This window comes from Zingiber officinale, chromosome 1A (assembly GCF_018446385.1).
Source record: "Zingiber officinale cultivar Zhangliang chromosome 1A, Zo_v1.1, whole genome shotgun sequence".
NCBI classification, from domain to species: Eukaryota; Viridiplantae; Streptophyta; class Magnoliopsida; order Zingiberales; family Zingiberaceae; genus Zingiber; species Zingiber officinale.
In genome coordinates this window covers 110,905,566-110,923,749 of record NC_055987.1, presented here as the reverse complement: position 1 = coordinate 110,923,749, position 18,184 = coordinate 110,905,566, and the positions used below count along the sequence as shown (strand labels likewise).

Below are 18,184 nucleotides of genomic sequence, written 5' to 3'. Positions count from 1 at the left end.
ACTGGAGGATTCAAAAGCTACTTATCTTCTTTACCTGTACTTGCAAAGCCCATTGCTGACAAGACGCTCTGGATCTACTTGTCTTCTATCGAGTGAGCTGTTGGATCAACGTTGGTGTAATAGGATGGCAATAAACAGTAGCCGGTGTACTTTTTTAGCCATTTTTTAAAAGATGTCGAATGTCGCTATAGCTATCTCAAGAAGTTGGCGTGCAGGTTGGTCTTAGCCACCCAGAGGTTGTCCTTATTTTCTCTCCTATCCTATTATTATATTAACTAACAACACATTATACTACAATAAATATGACTTTTCGCAACATGAAATTATGCTATCCACAGCGCATATCGCACGTTGTACAACTTCAATCTGTTGAAAGTCACAAGACATGGACAGCGTGCGCTATGTGCTGCAGTTAAGAGTATTCGCAATGCACACCGCATGTCGTAGTTAAAAGCATTCACAATGTGCACCGTGCGCTATGATTAAGAACATTCGCAGCGGCACCACATGCTACCATTAAGAGCGTTTGTAGCGCACGATAACACTATAGTTAAGAGCATTCGCAGTGTGCACCACACACTATAATTAAGATATGATGTTAACCACATAATTATCAGCACCGCACAAAAGAAAAATCAAAACTCAAGCCATTTCAACTGCATATAATTTTAATACCACACAGATATCATTCATAATTATAATATCACATATAAATACCACATCAAAAAATAAAATGCATTTTACAATTTTATGAGCTTCAAAGCTTGACTCAAATAATTTATACAATTTTTAATGATGCAACGATGCCAACCTATCTCTCATCCCTTTGTTTCATCATATCTTTTGTCGCACATGCTATCAATCATCTTAGAAATCCATTTATTCACTGCAGAGGAAATTATAACATCAATAATAATAGAAATATCATACACATGTATTAAATTAATAATATTTTATTAAAAGGTTAAAAATCAGATGACAACGTCAAATTATTATTCCTCCAAATGCATCCTCAAATTTCTGGAAAAGATATTATAGGGTCTAGTCAAGCTCTGTTTTGGTTCTAAGATAACTTGACCTTGTATTTTGTACCAATTTGGTCCCAACATCCACTTTCCTATTACATTATTTGCATTTCTACTATGGAGCACTTTTTTACCATAATTTTTATTCAATCATATAGACTTTTGATCGAAACAAAACTCCAATCTACATGGAAAGAAATAAAAGAGAAAGTTTTGTTACAAATAAGCATGTCCGTGAGAATATGTTACTTAAGATGAGACGAAAATAATTTCCAGTTGCTATCTTCTAGAGACACATACACAGGCTGATTGAGTTCTTGAACCAAAGTCTAAGTTAAACTAAGCCTAACCTGCATAAAATTTTAAAAAATTAGTAGGTGTCTTACAAAATCAACAACAGTAAAATTAATAACCTAGATGACACCTAAAATAGCAAAAAAAAGGATAGTTTCATAGTTCGATCAGAAATAATCCTTCTACATTTAAAAGTCATAACAAGAAATTGATGGATGATAAAACACCAAAATAAACATGGTAAACGGTCCCTTGGTGACTGACAAGAGGGGAAGGATGAATTGTCCTGTAAAAACAAACTCAACTTTTTCTCGATTTTATAGCTGAATTAAGAATACTTGTAATAATAAAAAAAGAGACTAATTAAAAGGACAGAAACACAAGGAGAATTATTTGGTTTGCAATCAGGAGATTGCTAATCGAAGAAAAATGAAGCACACTTTTCTGAAGATCTCCTTCGGGCGGAGTAGCCTCTTACAACGTTAATAGCTCGCACACAATAGTAGAACAGAAAGAAAAGAATTACAAGTTATTGTCTGAACTACTGAAAACAAAGCTATATTTATAGTACTGTTCCGGGCACCTGGAAGGGTTCCGGGCGCTTGGAGTGGGATAGAATTATATTCCCGACGCGTCAGTCAACGAACACGTCGAATCTGATAAGATTGAGGTTCCGGGCGCTCGGAAGGGTTCCGGGTACCCGGACTTCGGGCGCTCGGAAGGGTTCCGGGTGCCCGGACTTCGGGCGCCCGGACCTATAAAAGTCAACACAATTGACTTTTTCGGTTCTGACCCTCTGCTCCGGTTCTACTCGTCTCGGTCCAGGTCTTCCACTCTGGTTCCGCTCGCTTGGGTGATCTCGGCCATCCGGAATAGGGCTCACCCGAACTCAATTTTCGGCCTTCTCCTCGAGCAGCCTTCCTCCTCGACTTCTCGTCCCTCGAACGTCGCATACGTTCTTCTCATCTACCGGTGTACTCTTCCGCGGCATCTCGTCCCTCGGACGCATCGAGCCTGTCGACTCTCTCCCGTGCCGTTGTTCTCGCTAACCACGTCTTTCGCTCGACTTCCTGTGCTCCTAAGCTCCTGCACACTTAAACACAAGAGTTAAACCAAACATGACCTAACTTAACTTGTTTGATCACATCAAAATAACTTTGGGGTTCCAACAATCTCCCTTTTTTTGATGTGAGCAACCCAAGTTAAGTTAGGGTAAACAAATAAAGTTAAAGCAAAAATAAATTTTGTAATAAAGCATAAAAAGTAGGAAAATTTAATTTTAAGCTATCTCCCCTAGACTTAATCTTTTTCTTTTCTCCCTTTGATCACATAAAAAATGAGGTACAATAAATATCTAAGGGCAATTTAAAAATAAACCTTGAATTTCCAAAAAGATTTTTTTAAGTAAGAATTTTTTTTTCAAAGTCTAACAATGTAATAATTTTAGAAACATTTTCTAAGTAAAATTTTTTTTTAAAAAATATCAAGAATTAATTTTTTTTAGAAATTTCAAAAAAAATTTCTATGTAAAAAAAATATTAGGTTTAATAACTTAAAAAATTTTTAAGCTAAACACAAATTTTTTTTTTTAACAAAAACAATTTAAATGAATTTTTCAAAGACAAATTTCTAAGTGAAATTTGAAAAAAATTTTAAGTGAAGTTTGCATTTTTTTTTTAAATTTTAAACCTTTGGCAAATGTTGAAAGCATTTAAATTAATTAACTATTTCATGCTTATCAGTTTGTCAATTAAATATTCAATTCAGAAATTACCTTCCAGGTGGTGGCAAGATACTAGGCCTTCTTGGTTATTGGATCATCAACCACTTCAAGACAAAATCTTTTAATGAATTCAAATATTTAATTTTCTACCTGAAAGCCCTAAGTCTAATTTCTCTCTTTAATTTAAACAAGTTTTTGGAACCCAATATAGGTTCCTTCCTACAGGGTTAATCAGATATTTTTTAGGGATATAAGATTTTGTTATTTTTCTGATCTGACCTTTGTGAAATCTATAGTACCAGTTTAATCCTCTATAGTTTCTAAAAATAAAAATATTTGAACATGCATTATTTTTCAAGTTTTCTATTTCTTCTTTTAATTTAATATTTTCAAGTTTTACTTTTTCAAAATCTTCTATTAGGCATGATTCTACTAAAATTTTTTTTATTTCTAAGTTTTCAATTTTTAATTTATCATTTTTATTTTTTAACTTGTACATAGTTTTTGCCATAGACTTAATACCAAAATAGAGTTGATCAGGATGTAAGAGGCATACCTCACTTACCATATCAGACTTGAAGCTTGACTCTCCCCCTGCTTCGCTGCATTCATCTGAAGTTGCTCTCCCTTCATCGATGCTGGCTTCTGAGGTGCTTTGCTCTTCATGTCTCGCCATCAGTGCTAGTCCGGCATATTCTTTTATTTCTGATTTTGATGATGAGCTGTCATCCCAAGTAGCAGTTAGAGTCTTGTGCTTGTTTTTCTTGGGCATCTTGCATTTTTCCTTTTTGAGTTATGGCCAGTCCTCTTTAAGTGTGTGATGTGCGTAGATTATATACACTTTTATGCATGTCTTGACGCACATCTACTTGTATTTCATGAGTATAATCTATGTTTATTGCATCCTATTTCTTTATATGTCATACTTCCATTATATTTTGTTCGGAGATCTACACTTTGCTTGTTTTGATTGATAGGACATGATTTGGAGTAAAAACGGAGCTTAAATGAAGTCTAGAGCTTCCAGAGTGTCATGGGTATGCGAAAGTGAGTTCTTCCAAGTTCTGGCCATGTGAAGACCACATGGCCGTGTGTAGGTCGTGTTGAGGCCGTGTGAATGCTACACGGTCATGTGAAGGCTGTGTGGAATTTTCAGCACTGCAGACCAAAAGTGAAATGGCCAAAACTTTGTGCTCGGTTGGAAAACCCCATCTTGATGGTGCAAAAGACATTGAAATGAAACATAGCCATTTAGAGCTATGACAAGGGCCATGCAAGGGGTGTGTGAGAACCACACGGCCATGACATGACCGTGTCACATTTCCAGAGAAGAAGAAGACTTTGGCTGTGTGGACCACACGACCGTGCCATCAGACCAGAGCCAAGGCAGCACATGGTCGTGTGGATTCACATGACTATGTCACTTTTGAAGCAGCTCCAGAACACGACCGTGTAGATTCATACGACCGTGCAGATTCATACGGCTGTGCAAGCTTTCTAGAGACCAAGCAAAACACGGCCGTGTGAAGTCCACACGGTCGTGCAATATTTCTAGAGGCCAAAATGTGCTAGGTCGTGTGTGTCACACGGCCGTGTAGGCCATCCAGTGCTGAAGCAGTACACGGCCATGTGAATCTACACGGCCGTGTCACATTGGCCGAGAGGGAAGTGTACATGGCCGTGTAAAGGCCACATGGTCGTGTGGTGCTCGTGCCTAGCCTATAAAAGGGGTTTTCTTCCCCTTTTCTCTCATCTTGGGTGATCTTTGGCTTGGGGCTCTTCCCCATTGCTTGGGGAAGGGTTCTCCCCCTTGGGGGAACCCTAGATCTTCCATCCTTCGCCGATCCGTCCACCTCTGGAGCAAGGATTGCGTCCAAGAAGATCGGTGCTACATGGATAAGCTTTCTCTTCTCTTCTCCTTATATCTTGAGTTGTAGATTGCTTTACATCTTGTTTCTTGGATGTATTTTCTTGTAATGGTGTAGATCTCCAGATCTAGGATGTAGGAAGTATTTGTGATGCAATGGATGATGTAAAACTATGTAGATTTGCCATGATTCTATTCAATGACTTATTGATGCCTTGTTCATGTTTGATGTGATGTGTGTGTGAATCTTGATTATATCTTTTGCATGTTTTATCAAATGGTTGTGTAGAATTGTTAATCCCGTAGGGGGAATACCATAGATCATATGACCGCGGGGCGTCGTGACAGGGATGCCCCATTAAACGGGCATTTAGGGTATTACCTTGAAAGGAGAAGTAAATCTCCACAAGGAAGTAGGGGACCAGGCGTAATCTCTATTTCTATTTCTATGTTGTATGACCGCGGGGCATCATGACAGAGTTGCCCCATTAAACGGACTTCATGGGAATCATTACCATTTAGTAGCATAGGATACAGAGTAGTAGATCATGTCGGCTTATCCACTGCAGGGGAGAGTCGATAATGAATCTAACTTCCTACAAGAGCATGAACATAGAGGATAGGAACTAAACAATCTATGTATCATCATCTAGCATTATAAGGAAACCGAAATCCTAGCATCTATTCCCCTTCATTCATTTACACTCTTTTCTTTCTTTCATTTCTCTTTTCTTTCTCTTACTTTCTTCCCTAACCAATCTTACGTTTCTCTAGATAATTCGCCGTGCGAAGTTAACTAGTACTTAATTAACAGTCCTTGTGGATACAGTATCTTTTTATTACTGACGACGTAACCGTACACTTGCGGTTCGTAACAAGTTTTTGGCCCCGTTGCCGGGGACTGTTTTCGATTAACATTAGTTGATTAGCATATGAGTTACTCTAGATATTTTTCTTTTTCTTTTTGTGTTTTCTTTCTTGTTTTCATTATGCATTTTATTTCTTGTCTTTAATTCTACATTCCTAATTTTTTTCTTATAATTTTTTTTAGATATCATGAGCACTAACATGTCAAGCAGATCCTTAAGAGATTTTCTGCACTCATTTCTGCAAGATTTTTATCTCCCATTGTGCAGCCTCATATTAAAGCAGAAAGTTTTCAACTAGACCCGAAGTTAATTTTCATGATACAAGGTCACAAATTTGGAGGAGAAGTATCATAAAGTCCTTATCTGCACCTTGAGACATTCCTAGAACTTTGTGATATGGTGAATTATGAATGAGTGTCAGCAGATGCAGTTCGATTGATAGCATTTCCTTTCAGTAACAAGGATAAAGCAAGGATTCGGTTATATTCCCTCCGTCCTCAAAGCATCACAAATTGGAAACAATTGGAAAAGCAATTTCTGGATCATTTTTTCTCTCCAAGTAGAATAATTTATATGAGCAATTGCATCACAAATTTTGCTCAGACATATGGATAATCATTATTTGAAGCATGGGACAGATTCAAGAGTCTACAAAGACAGTGCCCTCATCATAGTTTGAAATAATGGCTGACCCTGCACATATTCTATAGGAAAATTTTTTTCTCAGATAAGTGTTTGTTAGATTCATCAACTGGAGGTTCTTTTATGGACAAGTGTGTAGACGAAGCATATACATTAATTGATCAAGTAACATTGAACCTCCATGAATGGTCGAACAAAAGTTGGATGGAATCTCCTTAAAAAATTCAAGAAGTGCAAGCCATAAATACTAGAGAGCCTGTCAAACAAAATGCAGTTCAACCACCCAAGAATTTTGAAATTCACAAGTCATAGAATGAGGGGTTCAAACATTTGGGGGTGAAGATTGATAGTATAGTTTCAAAATGGTTCAAAGAAGATCCCCCTCCTACACTGATAAGATCTAGTGAAAATGATAATGATCTTAAGTTGAGAAGTGGCAAGAATCATGAAGAACTTATGAAGAATGACATGTTTAGAATTGAGGAGAAGAACAACAGAAGACCACATGAACTCAGTTTTATTACTCCAGGAAGTTCCCAAAGGCAACAAGTACCTTTTCCTCAACGTTTGATCACACCAACACTAGATAAAAAAGTTGAACCTTCTCCTCGAGCTCAAATGGAATATGCGATAAAGGAAGTACCTTTCTCAAGCCCTTCACTAAGGGTTCCTTTTCCACAAAGGCTAGTGAGGGCCAATGAAGATAAAGATCCTGGCGAATTCTGTGACACTGGTAGGGTTGAGTGCAGATTTCATGATGTGCATAAAGATGAAGACTCTTCAGATGAGGATGTTATTGATAATGCAGTGGTGAACAAGTTTTCATATATACCTTCTGGATTTACAGGGTATTATGATGAAATTGAATTTTCAGATGATAAATGTGATGTGGTAGATCAACTTAAAACTCCAAGTGAAGTTATTGATCCTCTTATAATTGATTCTCCTATTGAGGATATTGATGTTGGTTTACTTTTTGATGTATGTGTTGATGATGATGATATGGAAGGAAGTGTAGGGAGCTGTGTTGTGGAAGCAACATCTCAAGAATCACCTCTTTTGTCCACACAACCCTTAGAGATTATGAGAGTTGCAAAGATTGAACATGTTGTGGACCAATGTGTAGGGACTTATGCAGAGTTGGCAGAGTCTCAAGAATCACCACCTTTGGTAGGACCAACACCTGAGCCAGGGCCAGAACCATCATTTGATTAAGAAGAAGTCACATCCACATGTTTAGAACTTTCAGGTGTCTCTCAGTAAAGTAAGGTTGGTACTTCTTGTGATCTTTTAGAAAATTTTATAAAGGTACCTATATTTGACTTTGTTGGATGTGATTCAGTTTTTATTTCTTATTCTGCTTATCTTAATATGGTTTTGGTTCTATCTTATTTAACATGTATGTGGGAGATTTGTATTTCTTCTGAGTGTGCAGATTTTCATGAGGCCGATATTTGGAAGCTCAATTTAAACCGTCTTCGACCACCTGAAAAAATTTCAAAGAAGACGAAGATGGAGAGAGCAATACTTCATTTTTTAACTCCAATATTGAAAGGTCCCTCCATAATAAGAGCCCCTGGTAGGAGGGTTCTAAAATATCTTACCCCTCCAAGAGCGAGATTTCGTTAAATCTAATAAGGTGGTCGAGCTAATGACCTTAAACAAGCGTTTCTTGGGAGGTAACCTAAGTTCATTTTCCTTGTTTTCATCTATGCCTTTAATTCTTTCTAGTTTCATTTCTTTTTTATAATAAACATGTATCCTCTACTTAATTTTTGTTGTCAATCTTCTTTTATATGATTCAAAGATTAGGAGGAGTATAACTAGATGATGGAGAAGTTAATGACATGGGCATTTGACACGCATCATTTGGTAACTTCTCTTACTTTAAATCTCCTCCACATTGTTTTTAGTTTTCATTGAGACAATGAAAAGTTTAAGTCTGGGGGGGGATGCATTAGATGCATTTGGTTTAGTTTAGTTTTTGCTTATTTCTTTTTTCATAATAATTTTTTTTTTGCTAGTTGCATCATTCATCACATCATGATTGTTTGTTTCTTAATGCAAAATACTAGCACGTTTATTCTAGATTTTATGTGGTTTATGTGTTACTTATGGTGCTAGTATGTTTAGTGATCTATCTTTTTCTATCTATGATAGCATGAAGTGAGCAATGTTTTACTGTAAGAGTTTAAGTATTGACCTTGTTTTAGGATCTCTATACACTATGCCTAGTTTTGATTGTTGATAACTCTGAAAATAGTCATGATTCATTGAATTGGACTAGTACTTGTGTTTCTAAGGTGATTTCTTAATTACATTTTGGTTACTAGATAACCTTGGATCATGGCAACTCACTTGGAAAAATCAAAATCCCTGCATTTGCACTTATGTTTGCATATGCGATTAGTGCTTCACCTTATAAAGCACCAAAAAAAAAAAAAAAAGAGAAGGAAATCATCATTTGAATAAGGGATAAAAAAACAGTTGTCGTGAGTGGAAGTTAACAATTTACCCCTTTGAGACCGAGTTAGGTTACTGGGGAAATATGTTTCTCTTGATTTCAAGTAGTCCTTTGAGACCTTGTGTAGTTTTAGAGATATGAACCAAGCCTGTGGCAGGTAAGTTCCTATCGCTGGAAGCATAGGGAACACAATTTTATGACGACTTGACTAGGCTTAGGGATTGATACTTGATAAATTTAGGCCACTATTGCACTGAGCACGGAGGACTACTACTTAGGTCATTCTCAAACTACTTTTGTATCTTGCTTACTAATGAAATCATTTGATAGGATTAGATTGACTTGCTAGATATTATGATGCATTATCTAACCACATGAGTCTAGATTACGGGTTTTGCTTGAGGACAAGCAAAGATTTAAGTCTGGGGGTGTGATGTGCATAGATTATGTACACTTATATGCCTACTTTGACGCACATCTACTTATATTTCATGAGCATAATCTATGTTTATTGCACCCTATTTCATTATAATGCCATACTTCTATTATATTCTGTTAGGAGATTTGCTCTTTGCTTGTTTTGATTGATAGGACGCTATTTGAGCGAAAATGGAGCTAAATTGCACACAGGAGCAACTCTAGAGGGAATCTAGCTTGGGCCGTGTATGCCACATGACCGTGTGACCATTATCTTGCTTTGGTCATGCCAATTGACACGGTCGTGCCAATGTTCTAGAGGCAAGGAGGATCACGACCGTGTGACTCACATGACCGTGTCAACAATCCAGAGGCAGAGCAAGGCAAGGCCGTGCAATTTCTCTAGAGGCCGTGTCAGATACCTATGTCCAAGCAGCACACGGCCGTGCCAAATGGCATGACCGTGCTAAGTTTCTAGAGAAGAGTTAGGCCACGACCGTGTGACCTCGGCAGAGAAGAAAAGGGCCACGGCCGTGTGACTCAACCCGAGAGGGAGCCATGTGAGGCTATGTGGGTTCCACACGGCCGTGTGACAAAGAACATGGGCCGTGCCACGCCAAAATAGAGCTGTGTTGAATTCTAGGCAGATTATAGACCGGTCGTAAAATGGCCATAACTTTGCGCCCCGTTGGAGTTTCGGGATGTTCTTTATACCGAAACGTAGCTGACTTCAAGATCTACAACTTTGCTTCAGATCCAACAGAGAGAAAGCATTGTCTTCCCGTGCTAAATGGCATAGCCGTGCCTCCCAACCGCGAGTTCAACTGGACCTCCGCCCAGACTGCAGACTAAACTTTGAACCACCATAACTTTCGGCTCGGTTGGAGCTAGGGCTCGATCCAAGTATTAGATTGAAGATAATTTCAAGAGATACAACTTTGATTCAGGGTGAATCACGATAAAACTTGGTTTAATGGGTGAAAACCCCGGTTTACCGGACCCCTGTAATCCTGGTTTTCTTGGGCAGCTTGGAGGAGGTATAAAAGGGTCAAGATCCTCATTCTTTGGATTATCTTGGGTTTGGGACTTCATCCCTCTCCTTGGGGAAGAGTTCTCCCCTTAGGGGGGGAACCCTAGAGATTCATCCACCTCCATTTCCTTCACGATCCGTCCATCTCCGGAGCATGGAGGCATCCCCAAGACATCAGAATCGTCAGCAAGCATCTCTTCTTCCCTTTCTTCTCGGATCTAGGGTTATAAGTATGTTTTATTTTATGTTTTGAGTTTGTTCTTCCTTAGCAATGGAATAGATCTCCAGATCTAGGATGTAGGAAGTATTTGTGATGTGATGGATGATGTAAAACTATGTAGATTTGCCATGATTCTATTAAATGATTTGTTGATGTCTTGTTCATGTTTGATGTGATGTGTGTGAATCTTGATTATATCTTTTGCATGTTTTATCAAATGGTTGTGTAGAATTGTTAATCCCGTAGGGGGAATACCCTAGATCGTATTGTTAGGACCTTCGGATAGCAGCTAGAGAGGGGGTGTGTGAATAGCCGACCTCAAATTTGCGTTTCTTTCTACAAATCAAGTTAGCGCAGCGGAAAAATAACAACAGAAACGTAAATGGAGAAATCAAACCTCAAGCACAGCGATGTAACGAGGTTCGGAGATGAAACTCCTACTCCTCGGCGTGTCCATAAGGTGGACGAAGCCTATCAATCCGTCGGTGGATGAAACCCCGGATAACCGGCTAATATGAACTCCTTCTGGGTGGAGAAACCTCACCACAAAGTCTTTGCAACAGCAAAACAGAGGAGTACAACAATAGAGGAAACAAACAAGAACAATAGAAATTGTAAACACACTTGCTTGCCTTCTCGTCGGAGTCCGTTGACGAAGCAGCAGCTTCACGGCTCCAGCAGCTAGAAAACCAGCACGAAGCTCACGCGAAGCTTCAGCAAACCGAGAGCTCAGCAAAGCTCAAGTCGCAGTTAGGAGGAAGAAGAGTTGTTACTGTAGAGGCCCTCGACCTTGATATATAACCTGCGAAGAAGAAGACAGATAAACTAGCCGTTGTGTCGCAACGGCTAGGGCCTGGACCGATCAGGCACACTCCTGATCGGTCCAGGAGTGTTCTGATCGGTCTTGGGACAGATCAGGCCTTAGGCTGATCGGTCTCCAGATCGATTAGCCAACTCTCTGTGAGAGTTGGCCTCGTCTCTGATCGATCTGTGGACCGATCAGGACTCAGGTGGATCGGTCCACAGACCGATCCCCCCTCTTTCTTCTCCCGATCTTCTTCGCTTCTGATCGGTCACCAGACTGATTAGGTAATTCACAGAAACACACTGTTTGGTTACTGATCGGTCACCAAACCGATCAGTCAACCAGCGTATCACTGGATCGGTCACCAGACCGATCCAGGTTTAGAGCTCCCAGCCCTAAACCCTACCTAGTCCGGAGAACGAGCTACCGAGCCCTCTCTGACTTCGTCCGGTCCAGAGAACGAGCTACCGAGCCCTCTCTGACCTAGTCCGGAGAACGAGCTGCCGAGCCCTCTCCGACTTCGTCTGGTCCAGAGAACGAGCTGCCGAGCCCTCTCTGACCTAGTCCGGAGAACGAGCTGCCGAGCCCTCTCCGACTTCCCATGCCAAGCTTCCATACTTGGACTTCTCCCGTGCCAAGTCTCCATACTTGGACTTTTCCCGTGCCAAGCTACCTGCTTGGACTTTTCCGTGCCAAGTCTCCATACTTGGACTTTTCCCGTGCCAAGTTCCCTGCTTGGACTTTTCCATGCCAAGTCTCCATACTTGGACTTTTCCCGTGCCAAGCTCCCTGCTTGGACTTTTCCGTGCCAAGTCTCCATACTTGGACTTTTCCCGTGCCAAGTCTCCATACTTGGACTTTTCACCAGATGTCTGGTCAACCTTGACCAATCTGGATTTCCCTTGCCTGGCTTCACTCACCAGGACTTTCCAACTGCCTGGCTTCACTCACCAGGACTTTCCCTTGTCTGGCTTCACTCACCAGGACTTTCACCTGGCTTCACTCACCAGGATTTTCCGAATCAGGTCGACTCACCTCGGGTCAACCAGGTCAACCTTGACCAAAGATTACACCCACAATCTCCCAAGTTTGTATTCTGTCAAACATCAGAATACAACTTTTCTACTCTTGTCAAACATCAGAATAGAGTTTTTCTATTCTCGTCAAACATCAAAATACAACTCGAGTCAGGTCAACCAGGTCAACCTTGACCTAAGGTTGCACCAACAATCTCTCCTTTTTTGATGTTTGACAAAACCATAAACAAGTTAGGTTAACCTGATAACCTAACTTAGGTTTCCCAATATTCTTCCTTGAACATTCTCCCCAAACTCTAATGTTCTTCCTTGAACATTCTTTGGATATTCTCCCATTCTCCCCCTTTTTGACACACATCAAAAAGAGTGAATGAAGGTCAAGAGTTTATTCCTAATGAAAGTCCCATACCTTTCATTGAAACCCTTAATTTCCACCTTGATACTAGTGATAATCCCATATCACTCAAGTCTTTAGAGTAAAAACTCCCCCTAAAAGTCAACTCCCCCTTGACTAATAGGTAAATCTCCCTCTAAAGGTCAACTCCCCCTTGACCATTGCACCAACAATGTCTTGGAGAGTTTCAAACCTTTAGAAATCCAAAACACAAACTGTGTTTTAACTTTCGGCTGAAATTTCAGACAACATAGTCGAAAATCAGCATTTTGGCACGCTCGATCGGTCACCAGACCGATCAGGAGCTCCCTGGGTCGGTCCAGTGACCGATCCAGCATCCCCTGGACCGATCAGGGAACCTCCTGATCGGTCACACATCTGATTTCTGAATTTCTTCCTCTCGAAATTCAGAAACCCCTACAAAATTACAGAAAATTCCAAAAATTATAAAATTTTGAGGATACATTCCTCATAACATATACTATCATGGAAAAATAGTTTTCTATGAAAATAACTTCCATTTTCAAATCTCGATACAAAGTTCAAAAAGTTTTGAAATAGCTCAAAGTTTCAAAAACTTTGTATCAACTTGCTCAATGATGAATGCTATCACTAGAAAAGCTTCATCAAGGTTTTTCAAATCAATTTTGAAATGATTTTAAACCATTTAATTTAGGACCACAATCTTAGGGCTAAGTGTACATGACTTGTACACAAGCTTTCCCTATGATCCTCCATTTTGAATTAGGCTCATCTAGGTACAAGAACTATGTACCTTGATCCTAACTCATGATCCTAATATCTCACACACATCTAAGGTGTATCAAACACATCCAAGTCAATTTTGATGTGAGATATGGTTTAGGTCATCTTAATCTAAGTTCTCATGCATTTTCTAAACAACAATTTGATCTCCATATCAAATTGAGTTTTTATCCTTAAATCAATTTAATTGATCATTAATGCAAGAGATGATGACATGGCATACAATAATATCATAAGTGAAAACATGTGCCAATGTCATGATGTCATGTCATAAAGTATGAAACTTAAATAAAGCATGACATATAGCTAACCTAAGTATTATCATGACATTTCAATTGATAATAAATTAAATATGATGTCATGACATGCCATATGGCAAACAATACATGGCAAATAATATATAAAGGTATAGAAAATACCTAATTCTAGCCTTAGTTGCCATTTTTGATAATTTTGATCATTTTGCCATAAATTCCATATTCCTAAGTGTAATAGACCTAAAATCATATACTAAAGATTTTTAGATCACTATGTGCCAATTAGATTGACCCTAGAGAATTCCTCAAATATGATTGGCACATCCTAATCACCTTAGGAATAACTTTTAATTTCATTTTCAAGGCTTGATTACACCTTGAAAATTCCTAAAGTGCCACCTTTTGTCATGAATAGATTAACTACCTATTCAATTAAGGTTGACACACTCTAATCCATCTAGCGTGATGGAATCATGCTCTTAGGAACCCAATACCTATTTGAGCTCATTTGGTTCACTAAATATTCACTAGGGATGACTTCCCTAGCAACCCTCCTAATGACCCTCTTAGGCTTTAAAGCCTTGGCCATTTGGGACTCATCAAGATCAACTCTAGGGGTGACTCCCCTTGTGACCTTGGTGATGGTCTTCCTAGCCCTAGGTCGTGTTCCATAATCGAATGGAACATTATGATAAGTGGGCTTGACCACTTGAGACTTAGGTTTGTGACTCAAACCTCTCATGTCCTTGGGCTTTTGCTTTTGACCCTTAGACCCTAGAGTTGACTTCTCCACATTCTTAAGGGTCTTTTCTAAGGTGTCAAGTCTTGACCTCAAGACTTGATTTTCCTTTTCTAATACCTCAAGTTTTAATTTGTCATTTTTCTTTGAGGTATACCTAGGCATATGTCTAGTTGTTTTGGGATTCCTACCTAGGTTTTCCTTAACCTTAGATGAGTTAATTCTAGGGTTGGTTTTCCTAGTATTGTCCTTATCTAGGCTAACATGTTTGGCACCTAAGCACGTGTATCGGTTACTATCGTTATCATGCTTATTATTATTGACAATAGCAATAAGGCTACTAGCATGCATCCTACTAGAATTACAAGAATGTACCTTAGAGGATACCTTAGGGTTTGCCTTAGCTCCCCCTATAGATGTGCTTGGTCTCTTGTCCTTGTGAGGTTGCCTCCCCCTCGGACATTGACTTCTATAATGTCCCCTTCGCTTGCATTGGAAGCACACCACGTGCTCCTTGCCCTTGCGTTTCGGGACTCCGGCTTCCTTGACCTTTGGTGCCGGTGGAGTCTTCCTAATCCTCTTTGGACATTTACTCTTGTAATGCCCATATTCCCTACACTCAAAGCACATTATATGTAATTTACTTGAAATTAAATCGCTTGAGTTACCTAGGGTTGAGGATGAATGTAATCTCTCTTCTTCATCCCTTCTGGAGGTAGAAGCTTCTTCTTGCACCAATCTTGAAGAAGAACCCTCCTCCTCTTCTTCCATAGATGTTGAGTAGCCCTCAACTTCTAATTCCTTACCTCCATGATGTGAGCTACTTGGCTCACTTGACTCCTCTTCATGACTTGAATTGGAGCTCTCCTCATGGAACTTAGCCAAGTTGTTCCACAACTCCTTGGCATTGTTGTATCTACCTATCTTACACAAGATATCACTAGGTAATGAAAATTCAAGGATTTTCGTTACCTCGTCGTTGATTGTGGATTGGTGGATTTGTTCTTTCGTCCACTTCTTTTCCTTGAGAAGTTCTCCCTTTCTATCCACCGGAGGAATAAAACCTACTTGTACACAATTCCAATTTGCTAGGTTAGTCATAAGAAAATACTTCATTCTTACCTTCCAATACACGAAGTCACAGCACTCGTAGAAGGGTGGAATCATGATGTCTTCTCTGAGTCGATCCATTCTCTAGCTTGTGCTCCCCCGGGTGTTAATCCGATGAAGAGCAACCTCGCTCTGATACCACTTGTTAGGACCTTCGGATAGCGGCTAGAGAGGGGGGGGGGTGTGAATAGCCGACCTCAAATTTGCGTTTCTTTCTACAAATCAAGTTAGCGCAGCGGAAAAATAACAACAGAAACGTAAATGGAGAAATCAAACCTCAAGCACAGCGATGTAACGAGGTTCGGAGATGAAACTCCTACTCCTCGGCGTGTCCGTAAGGTGGACGAAGCCTATCAATCCGTCGGTGGATGAAACCCCGGATAACTGGCTAATATGAACTCCTTCTGGGTGGAGAAACCTCACCACAAAGTCTTTGCAACAGCAAAACAGAGGAGTACAACAATAGAGGAAACAAACAAGAACAATAGAAATTGTAAACACACTTGCTTGCCTTCTCGTCGGAGTCCGTTGATGAAGCAGCAGCTTCACGACTCCAGCAGCTAGAAAACTAGCACGAAGCTCACGCGAAGCTTCAGCAAACCGAGAGCTCAGCAAAGCTCAAGTCACAGTTAGGAGGAAGAAGAGTTGTTTCTGTAGAGGCCCTCGACCTTGATATATAACCTGCGAAGAAGAAGACAGATAAACTAGCCGTTGTGTCGCAACGGCTAGGGCCTGGACTGATCAGGCACACTCCTGATCGGTCCAGGAGTGTTCTGATCGGTCTTGGGACCGATCAGGCCTTAGGCTTCATCGGTCCCCAGACCGATCAGCCAACTCTCTGTGAGAGTTAGCCTCGTCTCTGATCGGTCTGTGGACCGATCAGGACTCAGGTGGATCGGTCCACAGACCGATCCCCCCTCTTTCTTCTCCCGATCTTCTTTGCTTCTGATCGGTCACCAGACTGATTAGGTAATTCACAGAAACACACTGTTTGGTTACTGATCGGTCACCAAACCGATCAGTCAACCAGCGTATCATTGGATCGGTCACCAGACCGATCCAGGTTTAGACCTCCCAGCCCTAAACCCTACCTAGTCCGGAGAACGAGCTACCGAGCCCTCTCTGACTTCGTCCGGTCCAGAGAACGAGCTACCGAGCCCTCTCTGACCTAGTCCGGAGAACGAGCTGCCGAGCCCTCTCCGACTTCGTCTGGTCCAGAGAACGAGCTGCCGAGCCCTCTCTGACCTAGTCCGGAGAACGAGCTGCCGAGCCCTCTCCGACTTCCCATGCCAAGCTTCCATACTTGGACTTCTCCCGTGCCAAGTCTCCATAGAACGACTTCCGAGCCCTCTCTGACTTTCCATGCCAAGTCTCCATACTTGGACTTTTCCGTGCCAAGCTCCCTGCTTGGACTTTTCCATGCCAAGTCTCCATACTTGGACTTTTCCCGTGCCAAGCTCCCTGCTTGGACTTTTCCGTGCCAAGTCTCCATACTTGGACTTTTCCGTGCCAAGTCTCCATACTTGGACTTTTCACGGATCTGGTCAACCTTGACCTATCTGGATTTCCCTTGCCTGGCTTCACTCACCAAGACTTTCCAACTGCCTGGCTTCACTCACCAGGACTTTCCCTTGTCTGGCTTCACTCACCAGGACTTTCACCTGGCTTCACTCACCAGGATTTTCCGAATCAGGTCGACTCACCTCGGGTCAACCAGGTCAACCTTGACCAAAGATTACACCCACAATCTCCCAAGTTTGTATTCTGTCAAACATCAGAATACAACTTTTCTACTCTCGTCAAACATCAGAATAGAGCTTTTCTATTCTCGTCAAACATCAAAATACAACTCGAGTCAGGTCAACTCGAGTCAGGTCAACCAGGTCAACCTTGACCTAAGGTTGCACCAACACGTATGACCGCGAGGCGTCATGACAGGGCTGCCCCATTAAATGAGCGTTTAGGGTATTACCTTGAAAGGAGAAGCAAATCTCCACAAGGAAGTAGGGGATCGGGCATAGTCTCTATTTCTATTTCTATGTTATTGTGTCTTAGGGTATTTCTGTGTTGTATGACCACGAGGCGTCGTGATAGGGCTGCCCCATTAAATGGACTTCATGGGAATCATTACCATTTAGTAGCATAGAATACGGAGTAGTAGATCATGCCGGCTTATCCACTGCAGGGGAGAATCGGTAATGAATCTAACTTTCTACAAGAGCATGAATATAGAGGATAGAAATTAAACAATCTATGTAACATCGCCTAGCATTACAAGGAAACCGAAATCCTAAAATCTATCATCCTCCATTCACTACGCTAGCTCATTCTCTCTCTCTACTCTCTCTCTCTTCTCTTCTCTTTCTCTTTAGAGTTTGTTAACAACTTTAGATTGTCTAGATAATTCGTCGTGCAAAGTTAATTAGTGCTTAATCAACAATCCCTGTGGATTTGATATCTTTTTATTACTGACGACGTAACCATACACTTGCGGTGCGTAACAGTGCCCTTCCTTTTGACACTAAT

At 40.6% G+C, this 18,184-nt stretch overlaps 1 non-coding gene across 1 annotated transcript; it reads right to left on the bottom strand.

Moving 5' to 3' along the window:
• Positions 1–6,349: 6,349 nt before the first annotated feature.
• Positions 6,350–6,455, bottom strand: LOC122039167. Its single transcript, XR_006128056.1, has one exon. It is a non-coding gene; the product is annotated as a small nucleolar RNA R71 (small nucleolar RNA).
• Between the last annotated feature and the right edge of the window lie 11,729 nt (positions 6,456–18,184).